General features: G+C 44.6%; 1 pseudogene; it reads right to left on the reverse strand.

Moving 5' to 3' along the window:
• LOC120031320 overlaps positions 1–6,352 on the reverse strand; it is a 62,326-nt pseudogene extending 55,974 nt beyond the window's left edge.
• Between the last annotated feature and the right edge of the window lie 6,049 nt (positions 6,353–12,401).

A 12,401-nucleotide genomic window follows, 5' to 3' on the forward strand; every position in this document is an offset into this window, starting at 1 on the left:
GGTCCTCCTGGAATCAGAAGTTTTTTTGACTCAATGGAGGAACGTAGTCAGAGAAATGCTGATGAATGTCTTGCTCGAGCTGTGTACGCAACTGGTTCACCTCTGATGCTCACAGGAAATGTGTATTGGAAGAGATATCTGAGTGTTCTTCGCCCAGCATACACCCCTCCAACCAGACATGCTTTATCTACTCATTTGCTGGATGCAGAGTTCAACAGAGTTCAAGTGAATGTCAATCAAATCATAGAGAAAGCAGACTGTATTGCAATCATCTCTGATGGGTGGTTGAATGTTCGTGGGCAAGGAATAATTAACTACATCATCTCCACCCCTCAACCAGTATTCTACAAGAGCACAAACACAAGGGACAACAGACACACGGGTCTCTACATTGCAGATGAGCTGAAGGCAGTCAATGACCTTGGACCACAGATGTCACGCCCTGGCCATAGAGAGGCTTTTATTCTCTCTTTTGGTTAGGCCAGGGTGTGACTAGGGTGGGCATTCTAGTTTCTTTATTTCTATGTTTTCTGTTTCTATGTTTTGGCCGGGTATGGTTCTCAATCAGGGACAGCTGTCTATCGTTGTCTCTGATTGGGAATCATACTTAGGCAGCCTGTTTTTCCACCTTAGTTGTGGGTAGTTGTCTGTGTTAGTGGCCTGTATAGCCCTAGTCAGCTTCACATTCTTTTTGTTGTTTCTTGTTTTTGTTGGCGACATTCATAAATAAAAAGAAATGTACGCTCACCACGCTGCACCTTGGTCCGGTCATTTCCACCCTGACGACGTTCGTGACAACAGAAGGTATTTGACAGAATGCACTGGTGACAGAATGCTGTGAACATGAAGGCTGCTTGGTCTAAAGTGGAGGAGTCCTACCCTAACATCACACCCATTGGCTGTGCTGCTCATGCATTGAATCTGCTCCTCAAGGACATCATGGCACTGAAAACAATGAATACACTCTACAAGAGAGCCAAGGAAATGGTTAGGTATGTGAAGGGTCATCAAGTTATAGCAGCAATCTACCTCACCAAGCAAAGTGAGAAGAATAAGAACACCACATTGAAGCTGCCCGGCAACACCTATTGAGGTGGTGTTGTCATCATGTTTGACAGTCTCCTGGAGGACAAGAAGTCTCTCCAAGAAATGGCCATATCACAGTCGGCCGATATTGACAGACCCATCAAGAGGATCCTCCTCGATGATGTATTTTGGGAGACAGTGGTAAGCAGCCTGAAACTCCTGAAACCTATAGCAGTAGCCATTGCATGGATTGAGGGAGACAATGCCATTCTGTCGGATGTTCAGACTCTGCTTGCAGATGTAAGAGAAGAAATCCGTACTGCCCTGCCCACTTTACTGTTGCTCCAAGCAGAGGAAACTGCAGTTCTGAAATACATCAAAAAGCGTGAAGACTTCTGCCTGAAGCCCATACACGCCACAGCGTACATGTTGGATCCCAAGTATGCTGGCAAGAGCATCCTGTCTGGTGCAGAGATCAACCAGGCCTATGGTGTCATCACTACCGTCTCTCGCCACCTTGGCCTGGTTGAGGGCAAGGTTCTTGGCAGTCTGGCGAAGTACACTTCCAAGCAAGGGCTTTGGGATGGAGATGCAATATGGCAGTCGTGCCAACATATCTCATCAGCCATCTGGTGGAAGGGACTTTGTGGATCTGAGACTCTTTCCCCTGTTGCTTCCATCATCCTCCAAATCCCACCAACATCAGCCGCCTCAAAGCGCAACTGGTCCTTGTTTGGGAACACACACACCAAAAGGACGCAACAGGCGGACCAATACAAGTGTTGACAAATTGGTGGCCATCCGGGCAAATGTGAGGCTTTTTGAGCCTGACAATGAGCCATCCTCAACAAGGTTGGAAAGTGACAGTGAAGATGAGGCCCCAGAGTCTGATGTTCAAGAGGTAGACATTGAGGTGGTCCAGGGAGAAGACATGGAAGCCTGAGAGGAAGACAACCAAAGCTTTAGTTTCTAGACTATCATTTTACAGAATAGTCAACTCATTTAATTAAAGTTCAATTCGTAACTAAATTGTTTTTTTTTATTTCTATTGGAAGGATTCAATAATTTGCAATTATGTCTACTTATGATAAGGTGAAATGTTTCTGTTTCTGTCTCCATATGATATGGTAAATATATCCAATGCAAAAAACATCTACATTTAAATGGTATTAATATTAATCCCGTTAATTCCCATATATTCCCAATACATCCCACGGAAAATTTCCACCTCTGAATATTCCCCAAAATGTGCAACCCTACTAACAAAACTACTAACTACTATGTGCAACCCTACTAACAGCCTCCCGGGTGGCGCAGTGGTCTAGGGCACTGCATCGCAGTGCTAGCTGCGCCACCAGAGTCTCTGGGTTCACGCCCAGGCTCTGTCGCAGCCGGCCGCAACCGGGAGGTCCGTGGGGCGACGCACAATTGGCATAGCGTCGTCCGGGTTAGGGAGGGTTTGGCTGGTAGGGATATCCTTGTCTCAGTATGTAAATGTAATAAAATGTATGCACTCTACTGTAAGTTGCTCTGGATAAGAGCGTCTGCTAAATGACTAAAATGTAAATGTAAAACAAGAGAAAAATCCACAGCCATATTTTGAAATTGCACCTTGTATATTCTAGTATTCTAACTCACAACAGAAAGTTGAGACCTTGACCCATCCCTGTTCTAAAACCACAACAATGCTTAAACCACATCAGGAGACCACTTTTAAGGTCTGTGGAAAATCTAAGACATTTTCATTTTTGAGTGTAGACACACACACACACACAAGGAGATATGAGAGACCACACTTTCAGTCTTTTCTCCTGGATTATTGTTAAGGCCCCTGAAGCAACAATGAAACCAGTCCAAAACAATCCAAGCCATGTTCTTTTTCAGTAAAAGGGGCAATTGGGTGAAGCAACAGTTGTTGAGACAATGAATGCACCCAAACAACAGACTGAGGTCCCTGTAGCACGCAAACCGTCTCTGGCGTCATTTCCTCATCATAATGGTGTGCGTATTTATTTATTGGTCCCTAGGGATGGCGGCAGGGGGTGGTGAGGTGGGGGAACATATTGTGAAAGGCTTCCTCTCTCTTGATGAGTGCTGAGGAAAAGGTCACAGCACTGCTGGTGAGTGTGACAGATGTGTGTCTATGTGCTACGGTGGGCTGGGGGGGGCTGTTACAATATCTTTTCACACCACACACACATATATTTTTTTGCACATTGAGCACTCCTGCCCCTCACTCTCTCCAACCATAGCATGAGATGAGTGTTGGTGTTGTTGTGGTATTACTTGTCTCTGAGCTGAAATCTGAATATAAAGCAGGTCTGTCTGATCCTCAAACCATCTGCTGTTCTGAAACAAACTGACAACCACCACAACAACATGTAAATCAACTGCTGATTGTGTGCTCTGACAGAACAGAGTTACAATCAGGAAGTATTTTTGTACTCTCATATACTGTGTAGGCTAACCCAAATGTTCCACTTGCTACTTTATGACTTAAGTCTTTTCTTCTTTGAGTCAGTCATATTTCCACTATAACTCGTCCATGGGTATTCTTCTAAATGGAGTTGTACAAATGGCTGTTTCAAGCATTGGAGATTTGCTGATAAATAAATGGGAGTTTAGTTTATTTTGATTCCTAACTGGGCCATGGCAGATATTATATTCAGGAAACAGCCTTTTTACTAAATTATTATTTATATTTTACACCGGTCCTAATCTAATGAAACTTTGCATCCCCTACGATGGCTTTTTCCCAGGCAGGTGTATGAGCAATAAAAAACATATGTCTATGAAGGTCTTTGGGTTAAACATTTTCCGACTGTTAATGCTAAATAGACACTTTAAAGTGGGAATCAGTAGTTAAAAAACTAAAGTAATCTCTGTTTCGGTAAAAAGCTGAGGGATGGGCCTGGAGAAATGTAACCACTCTCAAATTCATAGACAGAGCTATGGATGCCAGGACTGACCATCCATGATATTAAAATAATAGATTTAACCATGTTTTGCAGCTATATAGTTTATATTTACTTTGTTTACAAACACTGGAGTAAAACAAGCTTGTATTTTGGGTTCTGATGGGGTACGGCAGTTGGACTAAGCTCATGAGGCATTTATAAGTTATATTCTTCAAGAATCAATGGGTACATATAATTCATTTATAATTCCAAACATGGATGTAGCAACTGCAGATTGCCCCTTTAACCTAAATACATAAAACAACTCATAAGTTCTGCGCACACAGGTCAACTGCACTCCATCAAAATGCATGGCTTAGTGTGGCCATTCTACCAGATCTCAGTTAGACAACCTTTTTTTTTTTTCTTCCTCTAAAGGGGTTAGACAACCTTAACTAAAAGCCATAATCAATCACACCATGATGCCTGTGAATTTGGAATAAGCCAAAGACAACAGTCTTCTGGCGCTCCATAAAGTACACATTTGGATCCATGTAACCAAAACAACGAAGTTCACAGTGTGAAAACAAAAAGAAACATGGTAAGTCACACATGCTTTCTTGTTGAACAGAAATACTCATATTTAGTATTTGTTCCAGGACATGGATTACCTGTTTTGTTTGAACAAATTACTAATTTGACTAAGTCCATAATTTGCCCACCTCTGGTTAAATATGATGAACTGCAGACCAACAAAAAGCAAAGAGCCAGGGTAAATAGCCCAATGACAGAGTCTGTTTAGCAGGAAATACCTACAGATCTGATATGTTGACTGCAGCTCCCTTATAATGTCGCAGGGCTCTTGACCTCTGTTAATATATGTCTTCTCTGGAGACGTTTTTATACCCGTGTGGGAACGGGAGAGGGAAGCTCATAGAGAACCAATCGAGAGGCTTATCTATCTATTTGTTGACTCACTTGACTTTGCAAAGAAAGTGATAGATTGGAGTAGCAATGAATTGTATTTGCTTTGTCCATTTCCTCAAAGGCAGCAGAAGGGTAAACTGAACCAAAATACAGTGGAAAAAAATTGAGGGCAAAAATTTGAGGGGTTTCATAAAACTGCTGTATCATCTAATGACGCCGATCTTATTGTCTCTGTCTGTCCTGGGGACAGGCCATTTGCAGCAGTGAGTTGTCTGATCTGCACAGCATCGATTGAGCTCATAATTCTCGCTCAGGCTGCCAGGGCATCCATGCCCTGCAGCAAGGATCAAAAGCTAATATCCACGCTTAACAAGCCATGCTGCTACGAATCATTCAGAGGGCAGGGGCCATCAAATATCATAGGTAATAAGTGAGACACATACACACACACAATCGTAAATGTGAAAACAAGCACATACAGTTTAGCTATTTTTGTACAGCTGTGTCAACAAAGAAATCTATGTCATGAGGGCTTAGGCTGAATAAATAACATGCTCCAAGAAGGTTATTTTTAGGCTGTTCTTAGGCTGAAAAGCCTAACCATAATGAAATAAGTTCCAGACAGAAATTAAAACGAAAAGACACTGTGCCAACCCACTGAACATTAACGGATTTGCTCTCACAATATGTAGAATACAAAGCTGTGAATAAAGTGTAGTGAATATAGGGGACCCACCTCGGCCATCTTGCTTGATGTTGTGGAGCAGGTCAGAGTAGTTGACTGGTCCAGTGTTCTCCTCAAACACCAGGTCCACCGAGGTGATGTTGTTCAAGTGCAGCTCTGTGTAGAGGCCCTCCACAGCGAAGTAGCACGGTCGGTCGTCCTTCTTGTTGTCACTGAACATGAGCAGCACCTGCTCCTTCCACTCAAAGTGCTTGCAGATATGGAGGCCGAACTTGCCCAGCTTCTTGTGCGTGGGGCCCGTGTTGGTGATGGACGGGTACATGTTGATGCCGTTGAAGCCCACGGCTGGGGCGCCCGCCGTTACCATGGGGATGTCCCAGTGGGTGGTGAAGAGGCCCACTGGGGAGGAGGTGTAGTCACAGCCCGGCCCGATGAAAGCCCAGGGGTCATGGGCGAACTTAAGGTCAACAGCCATGAGTGGGGCGATGGACTCAGAGCAGATGCCCTCCTCGTTCTCGCTGTTCTCAAACACGTAACCCAGGTGGTGGCCAGGGAGGAGCAATGGGTCAGTGTTGATGGTGTCAATGGCTCGGTCCAGAGCCGGACCCACACGGGGCCAGGCCCAGGGGTAGGCAGTGTTTCTCTGTGGCAGGATGATGGCCAGCGTGATGTTCCGGTGCTGCCGATGGTCCCGGTGCTCTCTGGGGCGTCGGTGTGAATCACGGTGCCGGGAGGACTTGCCAGACTGGACCCACTGGAGACAGGCACCCAGCAGCAGAAGAAGAACCAGCAACAGTTTCTCTCCCTCCATCCTCATCCTGCTAGGCTGCTGAATAATGTCCTTGTGAATTATTTATCCTGTCGAGCTTAAGAGGAAGACATAGGGAGACTATTGTACACACACACAGACACACACGAAAGGCTCAGTTTGGAGTCTCTTCATGTCGGTTCAACTCTGTTCAAAGAGCTGTTTTGCTTCGTCACAGCTGAATTCCCTCAAACTATTTTTCTTCGTGTCACGTTTGAGTGGCCTTTGCACTAACATGTTATAGAACATATATGAGAGGGTGACTCCCTTATACCAGACTGGAGTTACTGAGTTACTGGGCAGTTCTGTCCCCTCAAATCAGATTTATACTCAGGAGTTGAGAATATAAATGGAATAATTAACCATGCATCAAAGAATGTCAACGTGTGTGACAAAATACTTGTCACGGCTCCCTTTAGTAAGTTATGGTGAAGGTGAACTTTCCTAGATAACTACATGGTTGTTAATTGCCTCTATCAAACTGGTGGACCATTAAGCTTGCACCTGACAGGATATGCATTGATTTAATTGTTTAACTGCACTCGTTGAGATTTGTTTAGCATCAAAGCCTGGTACACCAACAAATACCAAAACAATGGAGCAATTATCGAAAGTGCTTTGCATGGCATTTTCACATGCATGTAGGCTAGATAGAGCAGTGTTCAGTCTGAGGGCAATTAACATTACTTTGATTCATTTGAAGCTATAGGCTAACGTTACATCTTGTTTATAAAGTATTTTATCAAAAACAAAAACAATTGAGTAATAGGGTGCTTAGGGTTATGATAAACTGATGTCTGAAATCAGATAAAGGATTTTTCTAGTAGATTCTAAATGTATACATAACAAAACCTTAAAACGTTATAAGGAGGGTATACCTGTTTTTTTCCAGCTAACGTTATTAGCCTTATATTAGGCCTAAAGATTTGTTCTCACATCATAGCCTAACGTTACACTCAAAAGTCATTTTGGAGTACATGTGGTGCACTGTCTGGCTGTAGACGATATCATTTAACATGGATTAAAATGTGTTGCAGCTACAAAAACATATTTGACATTTGCCGAAATACAATACAATTACCTTAAATTGAGTTTACTCCCTCCATGTTAAGCTCAGGTTTATGCCGACGTCTTGGCATGTGTGACTGTCAGTGACTGAGGTGAAATATCAGCTGGGAGGCTCGAGCTGTGTGTGTGCAGAGGTGCTGATGGGCAAGCGACACTCGCGAAAAGGCAACGCGTGGTTCACGAAAGCGGGGGATATCGGCCAAAAAAAACATCAATGAAGTTTTTCCTTTTAGTGCGCACAAAGAAACCAGAAAAAAATAAATAGGAGAATCAACAGAATTAATGCACAGCCACAGTCAGTAATTTGAGAGGTACTAGCTCCCACCTCTTATTACCAAAGAAAACAGACTGGACAAAATTGACGTTGGCTTTCCTGATTCAATTATTTTAGGCTAAGCAAAGACAGTCCTTGATTATTTGCTGTGTCATACAAAGTAGCATATCTCTGCAGAAAATGTGCCTGTTGTTTCATAGTTGTAGCATGATAACTTTTTGCCTGAATTAGAAAATATTCCAGGGAAAGGCTAGCAAAGTACCAGCACTGCTCAGCACCTTTAGCTGTGTTCCAGGTCCCCAACTCAGGGAAGCTGATTCTATGCCTGCATGGGTCAGCTGTTGAACTCCAGGGTCAGGAAATCCCACGGCATCAGGTAGAGAAAACGAGATGACAACAGTAGTGTGCTGTCACACACCAAGAAAATCCTCTACAGCCACAGGTCAAAGAAACGCGCACACACACACACACTCTGCCTCCCTTCGTCTGGTCTGAGGGTGTGTCCCGCTCCTCACACAGCTGTAGATCCCTGTGTCTGTGTGTGTATGTCTGGTTTCATGCCAGTATCCCTTGTACTATGTCTATTTCAGTGTTACGCTGGATAGCTTGAGGCTATGGAAGTTCCATCTGAGGCAGCCTTGGCCAGTCGGAGTAGAGACTGACTGCCTGACGCTGGAACAGTGTGTATGTGCTTGTATGAAAGTGTGTATGTTCACCTTGTGGCGGCGTCTTACTCATGCACAGGGGTAGGCTTTCGTTTCTACTGGAGCGGGAGGGAAGGAGAGAGAATGCGAGAAATGAGGAGTGAATCTATACAAATATTTATTCTCAAGCAATTAGCACAGTGATAAATCATTCTACCACAGAGGAGCTGTGTTTAAAAGCATGTCCAACAGTCTATGTTGAGAGAAATGTTACCAGTTGTTGAGTGCATGCATCTTTCTCATAAAATATCGGGGGTTGAACATGTATATCAGGTTAACATGGACAGTAATAATTCTATATTGAACTGATTATGGCAGTAGACAGATTATGCAATAGTCATGTAAACACTTTACTCTGTTTATCTTAATCTGCGTAAAGTCAAAATCTAAGTAAGCATACACCAATTAAAACACCAGCAATCTTTCGAATTATGTAGACCTAAACACCGGCGTTCCAGCTGTGTATTTGATCTGTGGTTGTGCTAGCACTAGTTTAGAGAGCTTCCCTCTTTGAAGTGAGTTCGGAACAACTGAATGAATGCGTTTAGTAGTTTTCACAAACAAACTTTATATGTCCGAACTCAAAATAAAAAATGCTTTCCAAAAATAGCACAGTCACAATGGTAGAACATTTCTTTTGATTGCCGATCTTCTGCATTTATCAGTGTCATCAGGTAGCCTGATTTCAGATGTGTCCATGTAAATAGGATTATTAGGGGAAATCGTTCCTCTTGCAAAGCATATAGGTTAATTAACCTAACGTTTTAATCGAACTGTTATATTAATCTGACTATCCACAATAATGTCATTATTGTGTGCAGGTAACCATACTCATATAGTGAGCGAATATTTTTTCTGATTCAATTGTTTGTGACATGTGAAGGCAATGGTCAGGGCCGCCAGAATACTGCATTTGGGGCCACGGGCAACGACCTCCAGGGGCCCACAGAGGGGGTCAGGAAATCAGATAACTTCCTGCATTTCAACACATATTGCCATGGTGCAGAGAGAAAAATGTAGTTTTAAAGCACTTTTTCTGTAATTCTACCCTGTTGCCACGGGGCAGGGGGAAAATTTGCTGTTTTACAGCTCATCTCATGCTTTTGTTTACATTTTGCCTTTAGGCTGAGGCAAAATGTTGCAATTTTAAAGCTAATTTCCTGCAATGCTACACATTTTTCTATCATATGCTATCTGGAGGCCCCTGACCCTGGAGGCCGGGCCCCCCGGGGTACGTGCTCTGCACCACCGTTCGGTAATCCGGACCTGATCTTTAGAGGCATGATCTCTTCGTGGTCAAACTGCCACTGAGCTGAATCCCTCACCTTGGGATCATTACGGCTATTAGCTTTAAAACTGAAACATTTTCTCTCAGCCTCAGGTAGCCTAGCAGGTTAAGACATTGGGCCAGTCGCTGGTTCCAATCCCCGAGCCGGTAAGGTGGTAAAATCTGCTGTTCTGCCCTTGAGCAAGGCAGTTAACTGCTCCATGGGGGTCGGTGAAGTAGATGTCGATTAAGGAAGCCCCTCGCACCTCTCTGATTCAGAGGGGTTGTGTTAAATGCAGAAGACACATTTCAGTTGAATGCATTCACTTGTGCAACTAACTACCTATCCCCCTTTCCCTATTTTGTACATGTCAAGTCATAACTCTCACTCATGTAAAATGTATGATTGTCATACCTTTTCAAAAATGCTTTCCACCCATCTTCATTGTTTCAAGACAAAATCGTTGCTTTGTAACTGACTGACAACCTACTGCCATTTCTTCATCATCAGGCATATGTAATAGCAGAGAGACATTTCTTGAGACCTGGCGTGGGCAGATTATAATAGTCATTGCCTTCCGATATTCTATTTAAAATAAAGCTAGGGCCCCATACATTATAAGCAGGCTGTGTAGGTGAAGCAAAATGCTTGAGTGAAAAATGCATTCTGTACATTTCTATGTGAATGCCATGAACATTGTGGCCGCTCTAATCCTTCCTCTGTTCCCTGAAGAGCTGTAGAATCCTGCATAGTCTTTTCCTCACCCTAATGTCTTCCTTCCCCCTCACATTTTTGTGGTATTCTTTCTCTAGGGCTTATCTTTCCTCTCTTCTATGCCCTCTTACCCAACAGCAGTTTACAGATCAATAAACTCAACAAATCCCTTTGACAAATAAAAAAATAATTATAGTAGGAGAAAAACAAGAAAGGGAGACGCCCCTCGTAAATTATATTTGCCAGTGAACTGGATTTCAACCAAGCGGTTGTTACGCACGCCTCTGAGAAGAGGGAACGCAACACCCTGCTACAACTCAACTCCCCGTGAAGTGAAAGAGGTATGGACCGTAGGTGCGAGAAAGGACGACAAAGGCAGAATTTACCGTTACTAGGATTTATTTCCTACACGGTAATATGGGGAAAAGGGGCTGGACGGAACCAAAGGAAAGAAAGTAAATATCAAAGCTCCCTCTCTCCTATCTAACCTGCCTACCCACTTAACTTACCTAACTTAGCACCACCTGGTGCCCTAACCAAAATACAGGGGGTGGTCCGCCCAGGTCTTACCTAGTGTGCCTAGACATTGAATATACTACGGGTATATGTATGCCCTCGGGCCTCTTGCCTAAGCACTCCCTAAGTGCCTTCCCCTTCCCCCCTGGGAACAAATGAAACAGAATAATTATTAACAATTTCACAAACACTTTACAACAAAACTGAGTAAACTAACTCAGGCCACTAAAGAAGCTTTGACAAAGCAACAAACACAGAACTCTTTCTAATGATTTCTCCAAAACATTCAATCTCCCTCTAATCTTTTCTCCAAAAAGATTAGAGCGGTTTATCTCCCTTGTGGCCAATGTGGTAAACCGTGGGGTGTTGGGTTGAGCGTGCAGAGATTAACACAGAGACAGGGAGGTTCTAGTCAGCAAAAACGACTTTACTAGGCAATAAAATAAACATAACAACGAAATCACGTAGATTTGGCTTGGTCCTTCTTCTCAGCTTCTGCTATGTGTCGGTCTCTCTGTTATCCCCGCGGTGTGCCACAGTGCTCCTTTTATGGCCTCCATGGCTCCACAGCTGGTTGGCACTTTCCCCTAATTACCTCTGCTTGGAACCATGCGTGTCAGGGTGCCCAGCCCGTGTACTCCCAGCAGAGGGAGCCAACGTCGCAGCACGTACCTCCCCTCTATCACCAACCCCCGGGGTAGACCTCCCGAGATACCATCCCCCCTCCCCCTTAGCCCTGACAGTGTGAGGGAAGCATGCTCAGGGCTAGGTTTGCATCCCTCCTGGAGAGGGCATTCGCATTGCCGTGCTGGGCCCCCGACCTGTGGATGACAGAGAAAGAGAATTGCTCTAAGGACAGGAACCGGCAGGTGACACGGTCATTCGTGCCCTTACCTCTTGCATCCACACAAGGGGGGCATGGTCAGTGATCAGGGTGAACTTCCTCCCGAGGAGGTAATACTTGAGGGTGTCCAGTGCCCACTTCACGGCAAGGCACTCCTTCTCGACAATCGAGTACTTCTCCCTCAGGAGGAGCTTCCTGCTGACATACACGATTGCGTGCTCCTTGCCTTCCTGCTCTTGGGACAAGACGGCCCCTACCCCTGTGTCAGACGCGTTTGTCTGGACCAGGAGGTGTTTTGAGAAGTCCGGGGTGACGAGTACTGGGTGCGAACATAGCGCTTCCTTCAGGGCCTGGAACGCCGCCTCTGTGTCCTCCGTCCACCGCACCGTCTGGGGTAGTTGTGCCTTCGTTAGGTCTGTGAGGGGTGAAGCTATCGTGGCAAAGTTAGGTAGAAATCGACTGTAATAGCCTGCTAACCCCAGGAACGACTTGACCTGTCTCTTGGTTCGGGGGACAGGCTATTCCCTAATGGCTATTCCCTAATTGTTTCTTGGGGCTTCACATTTCCCCGCCCAATTTGATAGCCCAGGTACTCCACCTTGGCGTAGCCCTGCTTGCACTTGTGGGGGTTCGCGGTCAGCCCCGCATCCCTTAGCGCATCCACCACTGC

This window comes from Salvelinus namaycush, chromosome 37, assembly GCF_016432855.1.
Source record: "Salvelinus namaycush isolate Seneca chromosome 37, SaNama_1.0, whole genome shotgun sequence".
NCBI classification, from domain to species: Eukaryota; Metazoa; Chordata; class Actinopteri; order Salmoniformes; family Salmonidae; genus Salvelinus; species Salvelinus namaycush.